The sequence below is a fragment of the Anomalospiza imberbis genome, chromosome 3 (assembly GCF_031753505.1).
Source record: "Anomalospiza imberbis isolate Cuckoo-Finch-1a 21T00152 chromosome 3, ASM3175350v1, whole genome shotgun sequence".
In the NCBI taxonomy this organism is placed as follows: Eukaryota; Metazoa; Chordata; class Aves; order Passeriformes; family Viduidae; genus Anomalospiza; species Anomalospiza imberbis.
In genome coordinates, this window is record NC_089683.1 from 63,217,340 (window position 1) to 63,236,884 (window position 19,545).

The 19,545-nt window shown below is 37.2% G+C and overlaps 1 long non-coding RNA gene across 1 annotated transcript; it reads right to left on the reverse strand.

Moving 5' to 3' along the window:
* Positions 1–4,366: 4,366 nt before the first annotated feature.
* On the reverse strand, positions 4,367–12,880 carry LOC137469930 (uncharacterized). Its single transcript, XR_010996800.1, has 4 exons — positions 12,682–12,880; positions 9,307–9,615; positions 6,684–6,830; positions 4,367–4,484 (listed from the first exon to the last, which is right to left on the reverse strand). It is a non-coding gene; the product is annotated as an uncharacterized lncRNA (long non-coding RNA).
* Between the last annotated feature and the right edge of the window lie 6,665 nt (positions 12,881–19,545).

Here is a 19,545-nt window from a genome sequence, read left to right on the forward strand (position 1 = left end):
GTGTCTCAGCATCTCATGCGTAAGGCTCAGCTACTGCATCAGCGGTCTGCAGCTAAACACCTGCAGATGGCAGCTTGAGAAAAATATTGATTTTCAATTACTGGGATTTGTTTAATTCAGCACTCGATTCATAACCATTCCTTCCTCATCAGCATAGAACCACAAGAAGCTTGTCTATTCTATATAGTCAGGCACAAACTAGTGAGGCAATTCCTAGGGGCAGCTTGCTCCCTAAATAAGCAGAAGAATTGATGCAAGGATGCACACACAGCTGTGGGGAATGCTACAGTCCCATTCTTCCACAAACCACTCTCCTGAGTGCAAAGCAAAAAGAAAGGGATGGATCAGCTGTTTTATGCACCCCAACCTGGAAATTCTGGAAGGGATATCCTCTGCTGGTAGTTCTTCACAGTACTCTTCCCTGGCATGATACAGTTCACCTATGCCTAGAGTGACAAAAAATATCAAGGACAACATGATAACATTTATTTTTTCAGGTGATTTCATAGTATCTCTAGGGATGTTTTATAGGGAGGGGTTTCTGTTCTAGAAATTTAAAAAAACAGAAAATATAGGAAGAAAAACTCTCATTGGTGAAGAAGCAAAGGAACTGCAACACATATTACATAAAGGAGCAAGATATATGTGTTTTTATCAAAGAGAAAAGGTAGAGTTTGGAATTCTGTCTTCTGTAGTGGATGCTTGTACCATCAAATAAAGGAATAGCAATCAGTTTATTATGCACATAACCACATATGGTGTATGGTGAAAACCTTTTCAAGAAAACAAGACAAAAAAGGAAAAGAAAAAGATAGGTTCCTTATAATTTTACACTGTTGAAAACCGTTCCTTCTAAATTTATTATTTGTGTATGTACTACTATGTTCCATAACATAATTCAGATATTCACATTGTCATTCTCTGAATAAGGTTTTACAGAGTATAATTAATCTGAGTTCAAATTTGGTGCCTTATCTCCCACAGGTAAAACCTCATCTATACCAACTAAGCGGCATGGAAAATCAGACCCCAAAAAATGGGAAATCTCAGATTTTAGCACTGAATCTCCTTACTGAGTAGTGCATAGTATTCTGCCCTGATGCCATAGTAAATGTAGGCCCTGATGTTTTTCATGAAGTACTGCAATGTAACCTGTAAAAAATCAGTGCAAATTATTCAATTCTAAAAATTAATATAATCTGGAGTATTGAGTTTGGGGATACAGGGTTGCACTGATAACTTTGAGATTCAATACACACCACTATGAAATCTTATCCAAAGAAATACCAGCAGGAACAAACACAACACAAAGAATCCAAATTGCTGTCCTAAAAAGAGCATGCACATTAATGTGATAGGAACACCAGAATTTTCATTTCCTTATCACACTGGTGATATATCAAATCCAGTATTAAATCTGTAGTTTTTCAAAGAAAAAGGTGAGAAATCAAGAGGAGGATTAATGTGTCTGTAGGACAAGTATCTTCACAATGCAAACCAGATTTCTACTTTGAATCTTAGGGGTCATGCTTTATCTTTTAAAGAAAAGAAAGTGTGATCATAGGATCATTCTTATGAGAAGTGAAATCACAGAAGTTCTCATTATGTATTTAAATGCATAATCATTCTTTGAAGCCCACTGAGCCTAGTGGCACCTTGTGGCAGTGAATTCTAGATTCATTCTATGTTGACTTACTCTACACATTAAAAAAAATCAGATGATAAATAAGGAAATCAATACTTCTCCTCATGTAAGAAGATTATGTTATATGTGTATGTGATAATTCATGCAAATAAAATTGTCGTATATTTTATAATTATGTACTGTTAAGATATACTCTTATAAGAAATTTTTAAAATGTGCAAGCCAGTGACAGGGATTGCAAAACAATGTTGAAACCACCTGGACAAGGGAGTGAGAACCTCATTTACAATCAAATTAACATGGCCAGCCTGGAGATGGATCATCCATCAAGGTGATCTGAGGAATGCCCGGACGATGAATATGTGAAAAATATCTGAGATTGAGATAGCCGGAGCCATCGGGGAGATACATCTCAATGCCAGATTCCAGGAACGTGATCATGGGTGCTCATCACTCTCTGGACATGTTTTGTTCAACTTGCCACAGAGAAAGAACTCCACATGAATATGTGCAGTCTGAAAAGGAAGAAAAGGGACTCTGCCTCGGGCAAGAAAAACCATATAAAAATCACTCGTACAGGACAGTCAGTGTGAAGCATAGGAGACCCTCTGCTGTAGCCGTCAAACCTGTGTCTCACCCAACGCCGATACCCGGGCTCGGCACTGACCTTTTCTTGGATGGTGGCTTTTTCGTTGTTCTCTAAATTTTTATTTGGACCATTTAATAAATTTTCTTTAATTAATAAATTGGAGCATTCATTTATAACAATTATGAAAATCTGATGGTTAGCTCTGAAAACTCAGCAACATGGCTGATATTCAGAAGAGCAAAATTAAGACAGGACAGATGTTAAAATGTTCATAATGATCTTTAGATATTGGTTCCTTTTAAATATTTTTAAAGTTATCATATTTTAAAATAGTTAGCCTATTTGTCTGTAGATTGAAAGAGATTTCTGCTTCCAGTTTATTTCTCTGTTGCCATTAGGTCTTCCCTTTCTAATATATTTTCATTCACACAATTTTAATGTCTCAAATGAATCACAATCATATGCATTTCCATGTAAATATGCCTTGGTTCTTCCACTGAACAAGACCTCTGAGATTTTCTCAGTGGGTATTTCAACAAATTTAGACAACCATGTCTGTCAAACTCCCTCCACCCCCAAAATTTTTTCTTCTTGTTCTAATATTAATCAATATCTGCATGAAGGGTTAGTACCAAACCACTAAGTTCAAAACAGAGTGAACAACAGATCAATAAAACATGAACTTTTCTCCCACTTACAGGTTTAACAAAACATTTATTTCAATAAATACATTTACAGACAATATTATTAGACTGCTGTTTCTAAGGTCAGAAAGGTTTCTAGTTTAAAAAAGATCCAACAGTTCATTTTTAACTATATATGAGAAGATTTAAGTGCCAAAAGATTGACACTTCTTCTGAGTAAGAAACTTCTCCCACAAAGTCTGATTTCCTTTCACACTGCACCAAAAAAATATTATGAAAATCACTCCCTAATTTAAACTACAGGCAGAAACGTTATGTGTGAATCGGTTCTTCTACAGCATTAATTCCATACAACGGATACATATATCTCAGTAGGTATTCCTGCATCTTCTACCTTTGAAATGGAGATGTTTATCACTGGCAGCAGTGCCTCCAATCTTGGCATACACAAATAAAACTAAGACAAAACCTGTCCCCAGAGGGATGGTCTCAGGTCCCTCCAAAAGTTCATCAGAAAGGGCATAAATTTATGCAACAAAGGCAGGTTACAGAGACCTAGGAAATTAAAGACTCAACCCCAATACTACAAAACTTTATTTTCACTGATGAAGAGAAAGCTCAAGCATACATGTGAGCGTGAACTTGGGATCCCTCTTCTTCTCACTCACATTTCTGGGGTGTGTGCAGCCAACCCAAAAATCTCAAAAAACCGTTAGGCCTAGGAAAAGATGACCTCAGGATACCTTCAGGCAGACAAAGGAGGCTATCCCTAGCTCTAAACTACATGTCTAGAAATGGGCTAGAACATGTTAAGGCTCTGTTCCTCTAAAATGTTGCTGATCATAGGGAGGATCAATGCCACTCATGCAAGCAGATGCAGTAGTCAGCAGTGTAAATAGTTACCCAATTTGGTCTTCAGAACAAGGTTAAGGTGACATAAGTATGCCCATACATTTATTTCATGTAGTTACTGACCCCACAAAAGTAAGTTTTAACAGCTATAAGCAGTTCACTAACTGTCCAGGGGTAGGTTTGAATAGAAACTGAATGCATTCACCAGTTACTGGAAGGCCATGGATTGTAAACTTTGCCTCAGCGTCCCAAGTAGTATAACTCCAATTCCAATGTTTATCTGTTTCACAGGGGGTCATGAAGATAAGTTTATGAGTATTTGCTTGCTATTAATGGAAATAGTTGGATCGGTGCATAGGAACATTACCATATTCCCTCAGTGGTATGGGAAGCATCACTATAACAATTTGCATTCCAAAGGAAAATCACCTTTTGAGATTTACTTGCATTTTAGAAAATTAATTCTGCCTAAGAAAAATCAAAGAAAAAACAATAGAGGTGCTGAGCACACCTTTGCACAAGGCTCCATTTCTTCTCTTTAGAGGCTTTATTTTTTCTTCCTTTTTTTTTTTTTTTTTATTATTTTAGGCAGTAGGTAGGGATGAGTCTGTGGGATAGGTCCTTTTTCACTCTCATTTATAGAGTCTTACCAATAACAAGAGATTTATCAATTCATGAAACCAGAAGTTGGAAACAAGTGATGTCTTCATATCCAAGAGGCACTCTCTTGGCCACTTTTCACTTTCTGTATCACCTGCAAATAGAAACTGGGGGTAGCTTCAAACAGCAGCAGAGACCATTTTCTTTGCCTCAACCCAGACAAAGCCACTGTTCTCTATTTCATAATAAAATTTGTGCACAGTAAAACCTCTCCTTCAGAACCCCAATAGCTGCTTCCAATTTTTCAGCATCCACTAAAAATGTTCTCATCTGACTGTGCTCCTACTTCTCTGCTGAAATGAACTGAATGATTCCATCAGAAGCTGATAATTGAACAGGTATTTCCCTTACAAAGATAGACCATAGCATCAGAGAATTGGCATGGGATTAATTTAAGCATTGAGATAGACACACACACCATCTGCTAAAAATGGTAAAAGAGGGTCTTTCTGATTTCTTTCTCTTGTGTATGAGAGATGGCTATAAACTCATTGCCTGAGCCAGAGATTGGATTCCACTCAAAGAAAAGTAAGAGATGAAATACATACATGGTTCCCACCACAAGAAGTACAGGTTGCTTATATGACCACCCTTAAAAAGCGTGATTTCCCCAGAACTCCTGCTCATAGTCCTGGAGGATTTCGTCACCCAGCAGAGCTCCTAGGAGTTACTTCTGCAATTACCTGTGCAATTGTGCTTGCACAGGTTTAATCAGTATTTTACAGCTTTTCATTGTGCTATTTTGCTACTTTAATGTTATTTTAAAGGCATATTTTACAGCTTGTGTATTCCTTCCAGTGGATAAGCCCATCTGCCCCCTAGCTTGCAACTCTGGCCTGTTCTCCAGGATTGCCTCCATCACTTGCTTTCCTTTCTCTACTATTGCCAGTCTCAGTCTCCCAATGTCAAACTTCATCCAGCAAGTCCCACTTGGTGCCAGCTGTTCTCCAAGAATCATCACCTTTTATCTCCCCTTATCCAGCAGAATTGCCTCCAAATTTAATATTTGCCACAACTATTTTCATTCTCTTGTTAAGTTACAACTTCTTCCCTCTGCCATTTCACAGCTTTGGTTTTGAAGCATTCAATTCCTACCACAAAATCAATGGATGTATTAATTATAGCTTAGACGTAGACACACTACATCTTCAAAAGGTGAATGAAATGTTTTTCTAGTTGAAAAAATGTATACTGTAGGAGACTGTCAAAATCTCCCAAAAATCTTGGCTAATAATATTTGTTCATCTTCTGGGAGAAGCTAGCTGTTAACTGTCGCACTGGGTGCATCTGTTCCTGTTTTCCTATAGGCTGTAGATGCCTATATCATGTTCATCAGTGTGTTTACGTTTGTTCCTTGCTATGCAACTTTGTAATTATAGTGGAATTGATATCACCATCTTCCTGCTATAAGATTTTTTTTTTTGCAATCAATTAAAAAAAATTACATTTTCGCAACTGCTGTTGCCTTCAAAAAGATTATGATGTTTTTTCTCATATTATTATTTCAACCATGATCTGGAAAATAGTTATTTGACAATTCCACCCAAACTATGTAACTTGCAATCTAGGGTGCAGTGGTGAAGCAGAGCTTTTTTTCCAATTCTGGTTGGTCAAAACTCAAGGGCTTCCATTGCCTTGACCAGAAGGATTGAGAATATCTCTCTTGTGCCAGGAGTCCAACACTGCACCTGCTGCTCCTGGGCAATGGGAAGAAAATTGGAATTTCTCTACTATAATGTGGAAAAAGAGGGATCTGAATAAGACAGAAAGGCCTGTGAACGGATAACAGGAAATCAGGATGATTATGAAAAATCTTGAGGCAAAAAACCATCAACATACAAAGCAGGGATACATGAAAAGGGAAAAGTCTCATTGCCTTTCTCTCCCCACTTCTCCAAGGTCTACCCAGAATCACTGTTTACCTATATTTTATAAAGCACTTAAAATAAATCTGACAACATCTTTGTATGGAATATGGATATTATATATCCTGACTGGACAGCTATTCAATATTCAGTCCTATCCTCTTCTGCTGATGTGTGACATTGGGTGTCATGTCGTTGCACTCTGAAGTATACTGAAACCCAGCTTTGAGTATCAGTCCCTGAATTTCCCTGATCTGTGAATTTCAGAGCATTCTGGGATTAAAATGCTTTTTACTCTATCAAGAAGCCCAAGGCCCCATAGCTCTTATATTACCAAGAAGGGTATTCTGAGAAAGCATGTACAGGTTTTAGTCTGAAATTCTTATTGCTGACACAGTCAGGATTACGTTTAAAATATGTTTTTTTACTTCTTTTAAGAGACACTTTGGTAGCTGAGGAGCAGCTCTGTATGCAGCTCCACTCCCAAGAACGGCGTGTCTCCCTGCAGCCCAGGCTGCACAGCAGATGTCTCCTCCGCTGCACAGCTCTGAGCCATTCCCGAGACACAGTCCATCCTGGGGAAAAAATAGCATGAGATTACATAATGAAAGATAAGACTTGTGTGCATGCACAAGAGGGCAAAATTAAGGTCATGCAGTCAGTTCTGTAATGATTTCTGATTGCTTCATTTCTCCTCAGCACCTACCATTTCCCATTGAAAGGCCCTATTTCCCATCCTCCACTATTCTGTTCCTCAGCTTTCTCTTCATTACCCATCCCTGCTCATTTACAGAATCATATTTGTCCCTGTTTCTGTCTCTTGCCCCTATTTTGATACTTTCTGTATATATGACTCTCACTCTCCGCTCCTATTTCTCACTGTTGTTTGAACAAATAGTTCACTGCCTAAGGCTGCTGTCTCCTGACAAATACAACTCCTCTCTCCCCACCCTGTCCTCATGTCTAACTCTAACTTCTCTCAAGCTCTGATACAAAATACTTTCAGATGTACAGAAGACTTTTGGATTTCTTTTCCTCTCCAGACACAGAGAGATTTTTCAAATTTTTTGAAAAATCCTGATTAGACACAATGTGAAACAACTGAGGCAACATAATCTACACATAGAAAATAATACTGAACACTTATGCAGCATCTTTACTTATGAAAGTGCTTTGCAAACTCTAAGGGAGTGATTTTTCAGTGATCCTCTGCACTCATTGTTCAGTGAATTTAGGTTTTTTTGTGTAATTGCTCAGTGTGTCTGAAAATGAGAAGTCATCTAATTAGTGCTTGAATATTGTCAAAAATACCTCTAGCTATCATTTTATATACAGAAAAGTAGAACTATATAGAGCACTACATGTTTCAAGCCACGGTATAGAGCTGCCTTTTTATTTCATCTTTGTACAGCAAGGCCCTGGGGCTGCATACAGAAAAGGGCTTAGTTCTCAAAATGATACATTAGGTGTCTAAGTCCATAAAGGTCCTTGAAATCCAAGTTTCTGTGGATGTTGTTACCTAGATGTCTTCCATTTTTATAGAAAAGTCAGAACTGGTTGTTGTTTTTGAGGTTTTGAGCCTTATTCAGAGTAGAATTAAGATAACTATGAAACCCACTGTCTGCTCTTAGCAAATAATTCAATGGTTAGAATATTCATCTGGATAGTGAAAGTTTTTGTTTATACTAGTTTAACCCCTGAGATCTGACATCTAGCAGACATTATAATGAAACCAATAATATGGCCATTCAGCCTCACGGGTAAAGTCAGTCTCAAAGAGGTGACTAAACCTGGGTCTTTCAACATCTTACAAGAACACTCTTAGCATTGTTAGATTTCATTATACGTTGTTTTACATGAAAAAAAAAAATCTGACTGATCTAGCTTACTTTCCTTATATCAGGGGAGGTTCCACACACTCATTTACAGTTGGAGGATCCCTTTTCCATCTGCAGTCTGATATAGGACTTATTTCAATGCCCCAAGTTCTTATTTTCTGCTGGATGATTTCAGTAGTGGTCATTTTATTTATTTGGCTTTCTGCATTCCCACATTGTGGAGAACTTGCAGAGTCGGGTGTTATTTTAGGTACTCATCCTTGTAATACCTCCATCCCTCATCCCCCTTGATGTCTAAGTAACACTGAAAACAAAATACAGCACTGACTCAGAGTTCCTAACTCCAAAATTCACTTAGGTGGTGTTAAATGTCCATTTATCTACAAAGTTCACTTTAGACTTGGTGTAGTTCAGTCCACGTAATCTAAATTTCTTTCATCCACTATCCATTTTCTGAGAAAGGGCAATAGCATCCAAGGATTTTTGAGAAAAGGTTTTTCAGGTAAGTGAATCAGGGATTTATAAAACTTACTAGCAGCTGGTAAAACATTCCAGTCTCACCTTGTGCCGTTGATACAGACAGCCCTGAGGTAGCTAGCAGCCATTTTATAATTGCAGCTCTTTACTGTGATGATTTGGAAGTCCAGTGTCAGAAAACTATAAATGAAGACATCTCAATCTGTACATTTCACATTATTGATTTCCTACATCAAAATCACTGTTAAAATGGATGGTGATCTTCCCTAGGATGCACTACTGAGGAAGGTGCTGCTTTTTTTGGAGTGACAGAGTCATCTGTCATGTCACTACCACTAAATATTTTCTGTCCTTTTAGTCCATAGATGCTAAAACCAAACCTGTGTTCAGTGATGATACTAGAATTTGTAATGCTCTTCTAAAAGGACAAAATAAAAAAGGATAGAAATATTATCACTGGGTTAGACCTAACCTCAATGATTTTAAATAGATGAAGAGCTAGACTGCTACTGGGAGAAGAGCTATTTTGGTACAGATAGTTGTCAAAGATAATAGGACTCTGGGCTTGCAGGCAATATTTCTTCTAACATTTTCAAGTAGTTAAACTACTGTAGTTTCTGACATTTTGAGCCCAATGTAAAGCCTCATGGAACATGAACACATAGTGCTGCAGTTTGTTCTTATAGGAAATGTTAGAAATAGTCTTTTCTTGATCCTATAATTTAAGTGTGCCTACCTGGCTCTGTGATTCAGCCCAGTGGTCCTGCCTTTTTCTTCATGGTACATCAGATTGAAATTGATCCATAAAACTTGTTTGGTATCTGTGAGGAACTTTGAATTCTTTCCTTGCTACAAGTATTTATAACAGTATTCAGTAGCTTAAAAAAAAAGGAGTCTTTCCTCCCACCTCCACCACCCTCCCACTGTCTCATAGTTCAATTACTTGTTTTTCAGACTTGAAAGAGATCCCACACAATAGCAACTCCTTTGCAATCCCAGCAACACCGGTTCAGAGAAGCAGCTCTCACTGGTGAGTCTCAAGTGCCTGATAAGAAAGGAAGAAAAGTATCCTAAAGCACTAGTTGAAAACTTGGCTGGACAGCAGGAAGGACAAAATATTGCCAGTGTTCAGAAATGAGCCTAGTCTACAAAGAGACTATGCAGTGTGGTGGTTCTTTTATTTTATTTCACAGTGCTGAGAGTCCCTTGAAAAAAAAAAATTGGAAGGTGGCAAAGCTGAGACAATGTATATGCATATTTGAAGACTACCCGTTCATTTTTTGACCTTTATCCAAAAATTAAAATCTTTTTTTACATATATTTATACATGTTTAAGAACAGTTTTCAAAAGTGAAAAAAAAAAAAATTGAAGTTCCTATATATAAAATTCTATCCTTTGAGGATCTTATGGGAAACTTTCACTCTCAGGAAATCCTGGGAAGGTCTTCTTTTTTCTTTTCTTTTCCTTTTTTTTTTTTTTTTTCATATCCAATTTAAAACTATTTTACAAGTACAAAAATAGCTGGCACCAGAATGCAATCTAGTCTAAATTCAGCATTCCTAGAATTGGCACCCTACCTACACCAGCATCTAAATAAATGATCTAACACTATACAGTAATCATGAAAATTTTCAGAATGAATATATGGTACTCATACTGTAAATATTGTTTGCTTTATGTTCATGGCAGTTTTATGGTTTCCTGTCTTATCTGAAATTGCCTCACCTCAGATTCACTGTAAAGCTATTTTACTGTAACATCCTGGCAATTTTCACCAACTATTTCTGTTTATCAAGATACTTTTAAGTCTCTGGAAAGTTGATTAAAACCCCATCAACATTTTGCTTCCTGGAGGAAGACTGCACTTGCATCCCAACAATTTCCATTTTATCCAATTTAACAAAATACCATTTTAACATATGAGCAAAATAAAGAGCAAAATATCCATTTTAACATAACAAAGCTTTAGATTAAAATAGACACAATATTATACACCCCAGCATAACTGTTTCAAGTCTCCTGAGTCCATAGCTTGTTCTGGTTAGTGCAAATCTTGAGGCCTTTAAGAGAAAGGAAGACTTTGTAAAGAAATTGATTCTAATGTTATATGCAAAGCAAAAGAGTATGGTACAAGATGTCAGGTTAAGAAGCAATGATGGTATTGATGATTTCAGATGAACCAGAGGCTTTATGTTTGTAGAACACTGGGATGAGTGGGATGACCTGATTTACCAACTTTGAAAGTTTTTTCTCGTGTTCTGTCTTCTCCTTATCAGTTGACTGAAGTATATAGAGAAGACATTTGTAAAAAGGCTAAAGTTGTGTGTTTCTCTGTGTGTGTATAAAGTAAACACAGAGAATGTCCATACATATATGGGCCTCTGTATATATGTGTATGTACACACAGATAAACTCTGTGGATTTTCAATGATACAGAAATTTTCAAATTGACAATTACACTCATACATAATCTCTAATATATTACATGTGTGTACAGCATAGTTTTTATATTTAATATGAAATAATACAGGATATACATGTATAAAATACATACTACATATGTATCTAAAGTTCATGGTTTTGTTCCTTTTGGGTAGAATTTTTTTTATTTCCTTGAAACACCACATTTCCAGTTAACATCCTGTGTAAAAACTACTATCTTTAAAAATACATTATTTCTATCATAAACTATGATAATGGGGGAAAAATCCCCAGCAAAACCATTGTTGCCATAATTCACAACCAGTTTGTTAGAGGCTTAACTGCTTTCAGCTTTGCCTTGGGCCATTAACTAACAAACCAACCATTAACTGCTAGTAATGACCATTTTTCCCTGATATTATTGCTTAATTGAACTCCTATGCTGTGTTGGTTATTTTTATGCCATCTCACAATGACTATGCATTACTTCATTTTTCTAGTATACCAACCACATATTGAAATAAACAAGATAAGTGTTGGAGAATTGGATCTTTCACTGTATATACTATTTAAAATATATTACTTTAATGAACAGCTTTGATGTAGCAGACGTGCTTTTTCATTTTTTCCTGTTCTCCAGAGCACATGCATCAAGGAGCTTAGATGCAGAATTAATGCATGCTGTTGTTCAGTAATGTATACAATGTCAAGGCACAGTATTAGTAAGCTGTGTTATATATTCATTTGGGTAAGACACATTTGATTATTAGCATTCTGTTCTTCAGCAACAAGCCACATGTGCTGTCTGTTGCCATGGCAATAAATTAGGAAGGATAACCTGACTACTTATCAATTTTTATTAGTGCAATCATCCTACCTGCTTAACCCCTCAGTAACAGTAGTGTATTTAAACACCACTGATAAAATCTATGCAATGCTAGGGGTGTGAGCTAAGTCAATAGGGTGGGGAGAAAGCCAAGGTACTGTGGAAATGGGGGAGAGAAATACTGACTTACAACATGACATTGAGGTGATTCATTTACATCACAGCATCAAAAATGTTAATGTTTCTGATGATCTTAGCACAGTGGGAAAAGATGAAAATAAATGCAAAAAGCTTAAGATGGATAAAATGAATAGTGCTTCCATCCTGTTGTGTTTAAAGCAGTATGTGTAAATGGATATGTTTAACTATAAACCTGAATAAAAGGAATCAAAACATGTACCTGCTAAATGTTAGGGAACATCATATGCTATTAAATATACGCTTTAAAGTAGAAAAGAATGAACTCATGGAACATCAGCTTGATTTTCTCTAAGATATTAATTTTTGTCTGTGACCTTTAAGACTATGGCTAACACCCTTTGAATTATCACCCATAGAAAAATCAATTATTCTGTGCTATGCAGAAACAAGAATAAGCTTCCTATTCATTCCAAGATCTTTCTGGGATCAAAATAAAAGTTACAACAGATTTATTCTCAGGTATCTCATTTTGATCTAAAGATCTAAATGTTCCTGCAGAGCTAAGTATAGTTAATCCATGTTTGATTGTTGCAAGACTGACTATTTCAGGCTCAATATCAGCACTAATGCTTTTGCTGGGTTTATGCACATCTTAAAAAAAAAAAAAAAAAAAAGAAAACTCTTGCACATCTTGTTGACTTTAATGAAGCATTGTGACTCACTGGTGTTAAAGCAGGGTGTGAGTGCACAGCACAGCAGCAAAGGCAGGACAGGAATCTCCTTGGACCAGCTCTCTGCATGGATATGTTTGCTGGGAAGAGACATGCCTGCTCTGCTTTTGGCTTCCAGGATAACCACACCCACTGCCTCACTCTTACTATCATGCCTTCACTCTCCACAGGATTTGAGTTGACAAATCAAACTGTCCTGTCCATCTGTGGAGATGGCATTATTAGGTTAGTAAAATGCTGTCAATTCAAAACCTTTCCCAAGCCTTGGGAAAAGGGAAATATTCAACAAAAATAACTCCTTATTTCAGCTGGGAAAAAATTAATATAACGTTTTCCAAAACACCTAAATCCTTCATTTAAATGGCTGCCCACCATTAACTTTTTAGGAGTCATGTGAGAATATAAAAAGAGTTGGGTGGAAGCTAAACCTTGCCTCCTGGAGAAATAAGCAGCTCTGGTACCCTGGATGGAAACCCCTCCCTCCAGTGACTGAGAGTTCACTCCAAATAAGAAGCAAACCTCTTTGCTCACCCCTTCACTGGCACCTGCAGCTCTGGCTGGGAAGATGAGGAGGCACCACAGGCAGGCAGGCTGCACTTTCTTTCCCCACCATGGGCTTGCTTCACCTATCCTGCTGAATGGACAATACACCCCAGGAGATGGTAGGACAGACTTGTGTAAATCACATAGACAGGAAGGGCCTGGGGCAGAGTCTGAAGGGAAGCCAGGACAGGGAGCAAGGGAGACCTCAGGAGTCTGGGGCAGGAACTGCTGCTGGGAGAAGAGTGAGCAGATGTGGCATTTGAAGCAACCTCATCTGGGGCAGAATAGGACGTCTGGAAGGACAAATACCTTATTTTATTCGTCCCTACATGAATTGTCAAACAAGTAAAAAAAATCTCAATTATAATCAATGTGCAAGCTCTAAAGCATTGGAGTTCTTTAAATCTGGGAATCTGGGGCAAGTTGGAAAATCTGGAGTTTAAATTTCTTCCTAAAATGAGGCAGAGTCTTCCAGGTCATTCAGGTACTTGCAATTACTGAGTTATATAAGCATAAATTCTGTGCACTTTTAATAACAAAATTCTCAAGGTGTCTTTGATAGGTAATCTCAGAGTAAGAATATTTTACCTGATAAAATGTTATGTGTTAAAGGAAGACTGCCTTGTGAAGCAATATTTTTTAGAAGAAATAATCAAAACTAACTTTGCAATCTACAGCAAGTCTCTAATCAGATATGTCAGATGTTTTTCTCCCCATTGTCAAAACCCCAGCAAAACACAAGGTCACAGCTAGCTGATAGTTCAGAAGTCTTGATTTATAAAAGCTTAGGGCATCCACTGCCTGCAAGCTCTGTGTACATGTGCGTGCACATGTGTGCATGTTTAGTAATAACAGCAGGATTTGGTAGATCTGAGAGCTCCTGCTTCTCTCAAGGCTCAGCTTTCTGATGGAAAATACTTTGACCAACCCTCAGATTTTTACTATACTTTCCACATCCAAGAAGGCATTAAGATTATTCATTTCTTTCCCATAGCTGAAGACATATTTTCCATGGAGCCTGATAATGGTGCCCAACGTCAAAGCTCAAACTGAATTGATGGATTAGTTACTCTGTTCCACTCCAGTCACAGTCTGTAAGGGAAAACAGTAAATGCCTGTGCATTGACAGATTTCCAAACAGGGCTGCTGTTTGTGTGGACCTCTCTGGAATGAACCCTGTGTGCAAGCAGACCTTCTCCAATTGGAAGCTGAACAAATCTCAATATTGTTATCTCTCAAAAAGCTCAATCTTCCTTGTCAGCAACTCTTCTGGTAGAAAGGACTTGAAAACCTCTGTATCTATACAGTTTCTAATAAACTGTAATCGTAGTGTCCATCTAACTAATATACCCAGGAATATTTATAAAGGTTTTTATATGAAGTATTTATTATAAATACCTTTATAATATAAAGGTATTTATATGAGGTTATAAAACTCATGTTGATAGTCAGTACCACTTTAACAACTGTATTTTTCATAATTTACACATTACTGGTACTGATTGGACAAATGGGATTGAAGCAGCAACAGAAATATATTCAAGTTACTGAGTCTTGGTATCACACTGGTGTCCAATATCATATACCCAAGGGTTGGGCACAGGCTGTGAGAAGGCACAGAGCTCATCACAAGTTCAGATTCACATAGAAATAAAAGACATCACAAAAAATAGATATCAGAATACCACTGGGGCTGTAGAAGAGTTCTGTCTTTCTGTTCAAGCAGGCAGCAAATGCTTATCAGAATCTCAGACAAAGGACACAATAGTGTTATCCTGAATATGACAGGGAGGGCTGAGTTTTGAAGACAAGTTCTTCAAATCTGAGAGGGGGAAGAACAACGTTTTTAAAAGCCAATTTTCTGTCATCTTAAACTGATGTCTGCTGATTTGATTAATAAAATAAAAATAACATTATTGCAGATAAAAGAACAGAAACTAATAATGTAAAGGTAAGGCTATTTAATAAATAAATATGGGCCATGCACAGGTTCGCTGATGCATGAATGCAGGAAGCAAAGCTTTCTTTTGCTTCCTAGTCCTGTCTATTTTTAGACTTGACACTGCTTACAGGAATAGATGGCTCTCTGCTTCAGATGAAGACAGGACCATGCAAAATAGGGAACTTTCTCCCTGCTTCTTCCTGCAACTGGGAATACAATTCCTGCTGAAAGTATTTCACTGGCACCATAGCAAATCACTCCATAGTCAACAACAAAAAATAAATCAGTCAAATGACTATGAGTGATATTCTGTTCCCTTCTCCTTTTGGGACCAAGAAGCATTCTTGAGAAGGTAGTAAAAGGATAATTTATCTCTAAATAAATTAAAAATTGTCTGTTAAAATGTCCATCATATTCCTTGTTTTTCATCTTCTGATTCCAGGATGCTTCTACATTTGTTGAAGATTTTAGCAAAAAAAAAAAATATATATACACATGGGATAGGGGCCATAGAGAGTTGGAAGAGAGAGAGATGTTTATGGAATAGTATGTTTGCAGAGGAAGACTCCCACAGGATGGGTACATGTACTAGTTAAAAAAATATATATATATTCTTCTACAATAGCTTTTAATTCCATAGGAAGCATTGAAAGGTCAGATCTCAGTTCATTTTATACAACTCATCCATAACAGGCAGTTCAACATTCACAGTGTCTGGGTTCCAGTAAAAAAAAAAGAGCTTAATAAGAAAAATAAGAAAAGCAAAGCCACATGGGACAACGAGAGTTACAACCAGTGAGCAAAACCCCAAATCCCTGCCCAATTAATATCAGTGCAAATAAAATTTCATAGATAGAGCTGTTTGTTTATTTGATCTTTCTTTCCTTTCTGTAAGAAAAGCACAAAAAGTGGTCAGAGAAGTCTGAGATACAGAAATTCTGTGACAGAAGCAAGTTTTCAGTAATGAAAGTTCTGATACTTGTAAAAAATTACTAGCACACAGAGCACCATGTGTGCTTTCTAGCTGATCTAAAGCCTTCCTTCCCTTGTTCTGTGCCTTGCATGTTACCATAGCCACACTACAATCTTACACAGTTTTCACAAGTAAAAAGGTTGTTAATGACCAAGCCTGGGGGAATGGATACAGCCACAGCATTCTCCTGAGCTACAAAACCTCACAAGTTTGCCTGAGAGTCTTATTCATTTTTACTTCTCTGTTCATACTGTACAATTGTGATTCTTTTTTTAGTGTTCCTTTTCCGCTATTGTCAGGTCTCTTCTGGATCCTTAAATAAATCCTCAGCTAAACCCCAAGAGTAAAGACCATACATTATTCTTCTCTGAACTATAAGTATTTTAAGTATATTTGTGATGCCTTTACTTCTACAATACCCTTTATTTTCTGTCTTTAATTTATACAGTTTCTCCAGAGAAATCATCAGGTGCAAAGGCAAGCAGCCAGATGTGGAAGTTGTGATTTTGTACAAGCATTAGATATATTGTGATTGATCACTCAGACTAACAAATAGAAAGAGTTTCAAAGAACTCAAGAGAGACAGATCTAGATGTGAGAGCAGAATACTTAAGTCAAATACTTAGACACACAGTTTTGCTTAATTCTAACACAGTTTACGCAGTGGGTCCCTCAGCTCCAAAACAAAGGAAACAAGCTTTCTTATGAACATCAGAATCTAAGCTATAACCTATTACTGGAACTTTTCCAAGGTTGAGCATTCATAAAGTATTTCTTCAGAGCATGGGGTCTTTTCTGTCTCATAAAGGCTGAATTCACGGTGCAGTTTTTTCCATAGTTGGAAGGGAATTGATACCCACCTTTAAGCCTCTTACCTACTTACCCAAAATCCTACAGGAAGTTCGTAATCTGTAAACTTTACCCTTTGGTCAAATTTGGTTAGAATCAGGAAACTAATGCAAAAGTTGTTCTGTAGGTGTGAAAACAAGTGTGCACACAGCTTTGATATGAACCGCATACATGTAGCTGCACACAGAGCATTGCCATGTAATGCTTGTTTTCCTTTGAAATGATAATGAAATAAATGGATACTTGGCCAACTGGGCTTAATAGTTTCTCTACCTGTCAAGATGTACTTCTCCCTAAGATTGCACAGATTAGCAGTACAAACTTTGCAGTGTGCAAAGTTAATAAGTCTAGACTGTGAAGGGTGAAAGACAATCCAGGTAGGGGAAAAATTCCAAGGTTCAAGACCTGTTTAATGACAGAAAGGTACAAATAACATCTCATTTTTTACTTCAACTTCAGTCTGTTTCCCTCAGCTGTGCAAAGCTGTGGGAGTGCCAGGCTGACCAAGGTGTTGCATCTCAAAACATTACCTAACTGCTGAAGGTTGTATAATGCAAAAACAAAGCCTGGAGATACTTTCTCAAACAAACAACCCTTCATTCTCACTTTCAACAACAGCAACATGAACACCACATTTACCATTTTCAGTATACAAGGAGCCTGGGAAATCACTGAATGTTGTGTGAGAGGTCTTGCAAAGGTATCAGCTGGAGTAGCATGTTCTGATTTCAGAAGAAAAAAGATTAATTCTATGGGAAGAAAAAATAAATAAGGTTTAAAAGTTTGATCTCTCTATCTGAATGAAGCAAATACTGAGCAGGACCTTGGCTACAATGCATAACTGTATCCAGATGGACAGGTATTTAAGGTAAAGGACAACATCAACACAAGGGCATTCATCCAGGAATAAAATTATGTTGTTTTCCAGCTGTAAGAACACTGGAAGAACACTCAATGGCCTTCCTGAATGGACAGTGGGTTTTAAAAGGTCAGCTTTTATTTGGTAATTTTTCTGTTTATGAGATTTTATTACATCCTTGCCTTGAAAGAAACTGAATATGAAGAGGCAGATGGTGTTCACTATTCTTCCTGTGAAATCTTATGGACTCTTGCATTGATGGTGCCTAAACACAGCAGAAAAAAGGCATAACTGAAAGCCCAAGGGACATTTTCAAAACGAAATATTCTGATTCTTACAGTATTGCAAACAAAATATTACTTTCTACTTTAATCTTCAAACAGAAGGCATAAGTGTCTAAGCCTCACTATGGGTATAACTGTGTTGCAAACAACATCTCCCTTCAAGAATGCAAACATAGACTCATACAATGGCTTGGGCTGGAAGGGACCTTAATGACCATCTACTTCCAGCATCCTGTCATCAGCAGGGACACCTTCCCCTAGACCAGGTTGCTCAAAGTCCCATTCAGCCTGGCCTGGAACACTCCCAAGGATGGGGCATCCACAGCTTTGCTGGGCAACCTGCAGTCTATCACAGTAAAGATTTCTTTCCTAATTTCCAAAAACCTACCCTCTTTCAGTTTAAAGCTGTTAGCCCTTGTACTATCATTACTAACCCTTGTAAAAAGTCTCTCCTTGTCCTATCACTACTAACCCTTGTAAAAAGTCTCTCCAGCTTTTTTGTAGGTTTTAGATATTGACCTCCATTCAACTCTTCAGACCAGCTCTGGTTTCCACCATTATCATTTCGCTTTCACCTGCTTTGATCTCTTAGAAAAACATCAACAGCTGTGGGCTTTTTAATTAGTATTCCAAAGAATGCTGTTAACTACCAACACTTGTGTCTGTATGCTCACTTATATCATTTTACCAAGCTAGTTTGCCCCAGTTAGTGTCCTAAAAACCTCATAAATTCATAATACATTCACTGTGAAAATTAAAATCCTACTGCTTGCAAAAGTGTTAAGGTTTAGCGTTTGAGAGTCTGATCTTCGCAGAGCAGTACAAAGAACTTTTTGAAGTCAAGAAGTCTATTTCCCCGCTCAAAGGCAGAATCAATTACACTCCAATTTTTCTGACTGATGAGCTTTCTTTCCTCAATTCCCAGATTTTGATCCTACCCAACTAATGGCTTAGCAATCATAAAGTTGACATTAGTGTCTAGGAGTTAAACAAATATTCAAACCAATGATTTCATTTATAAGCAGTAAAGTTCTTCTGATGATTGCTAAGTCAATATTAAACAAGCTGGAAACATTTAAGTTCTGGCCAACAGAGCTTCAAGTTTAAGCATTGTGTTATAGTATACCAGTATCTATATCTAAATTTATCCATTCTAATTAATAATTTTAAGACACAGTACATTATTTAGCTCAAGTATACATTTTTATCATCCTTTATGACTCCTCAATAGTGCAGAAATACCCAAGTGTCTATTTTTAAATGAAACCTTAAACTCTTGATCTTTTAGGTGTGTGTATCTATGGTTATTTGAAAAAGTGTAAACTAAATAGCCTGCTGAAATATTGCATTTCAAAAGACCAGGAATGGGCAGAAGTGCTAAGAGTCCTATTGTACATGAACTAGA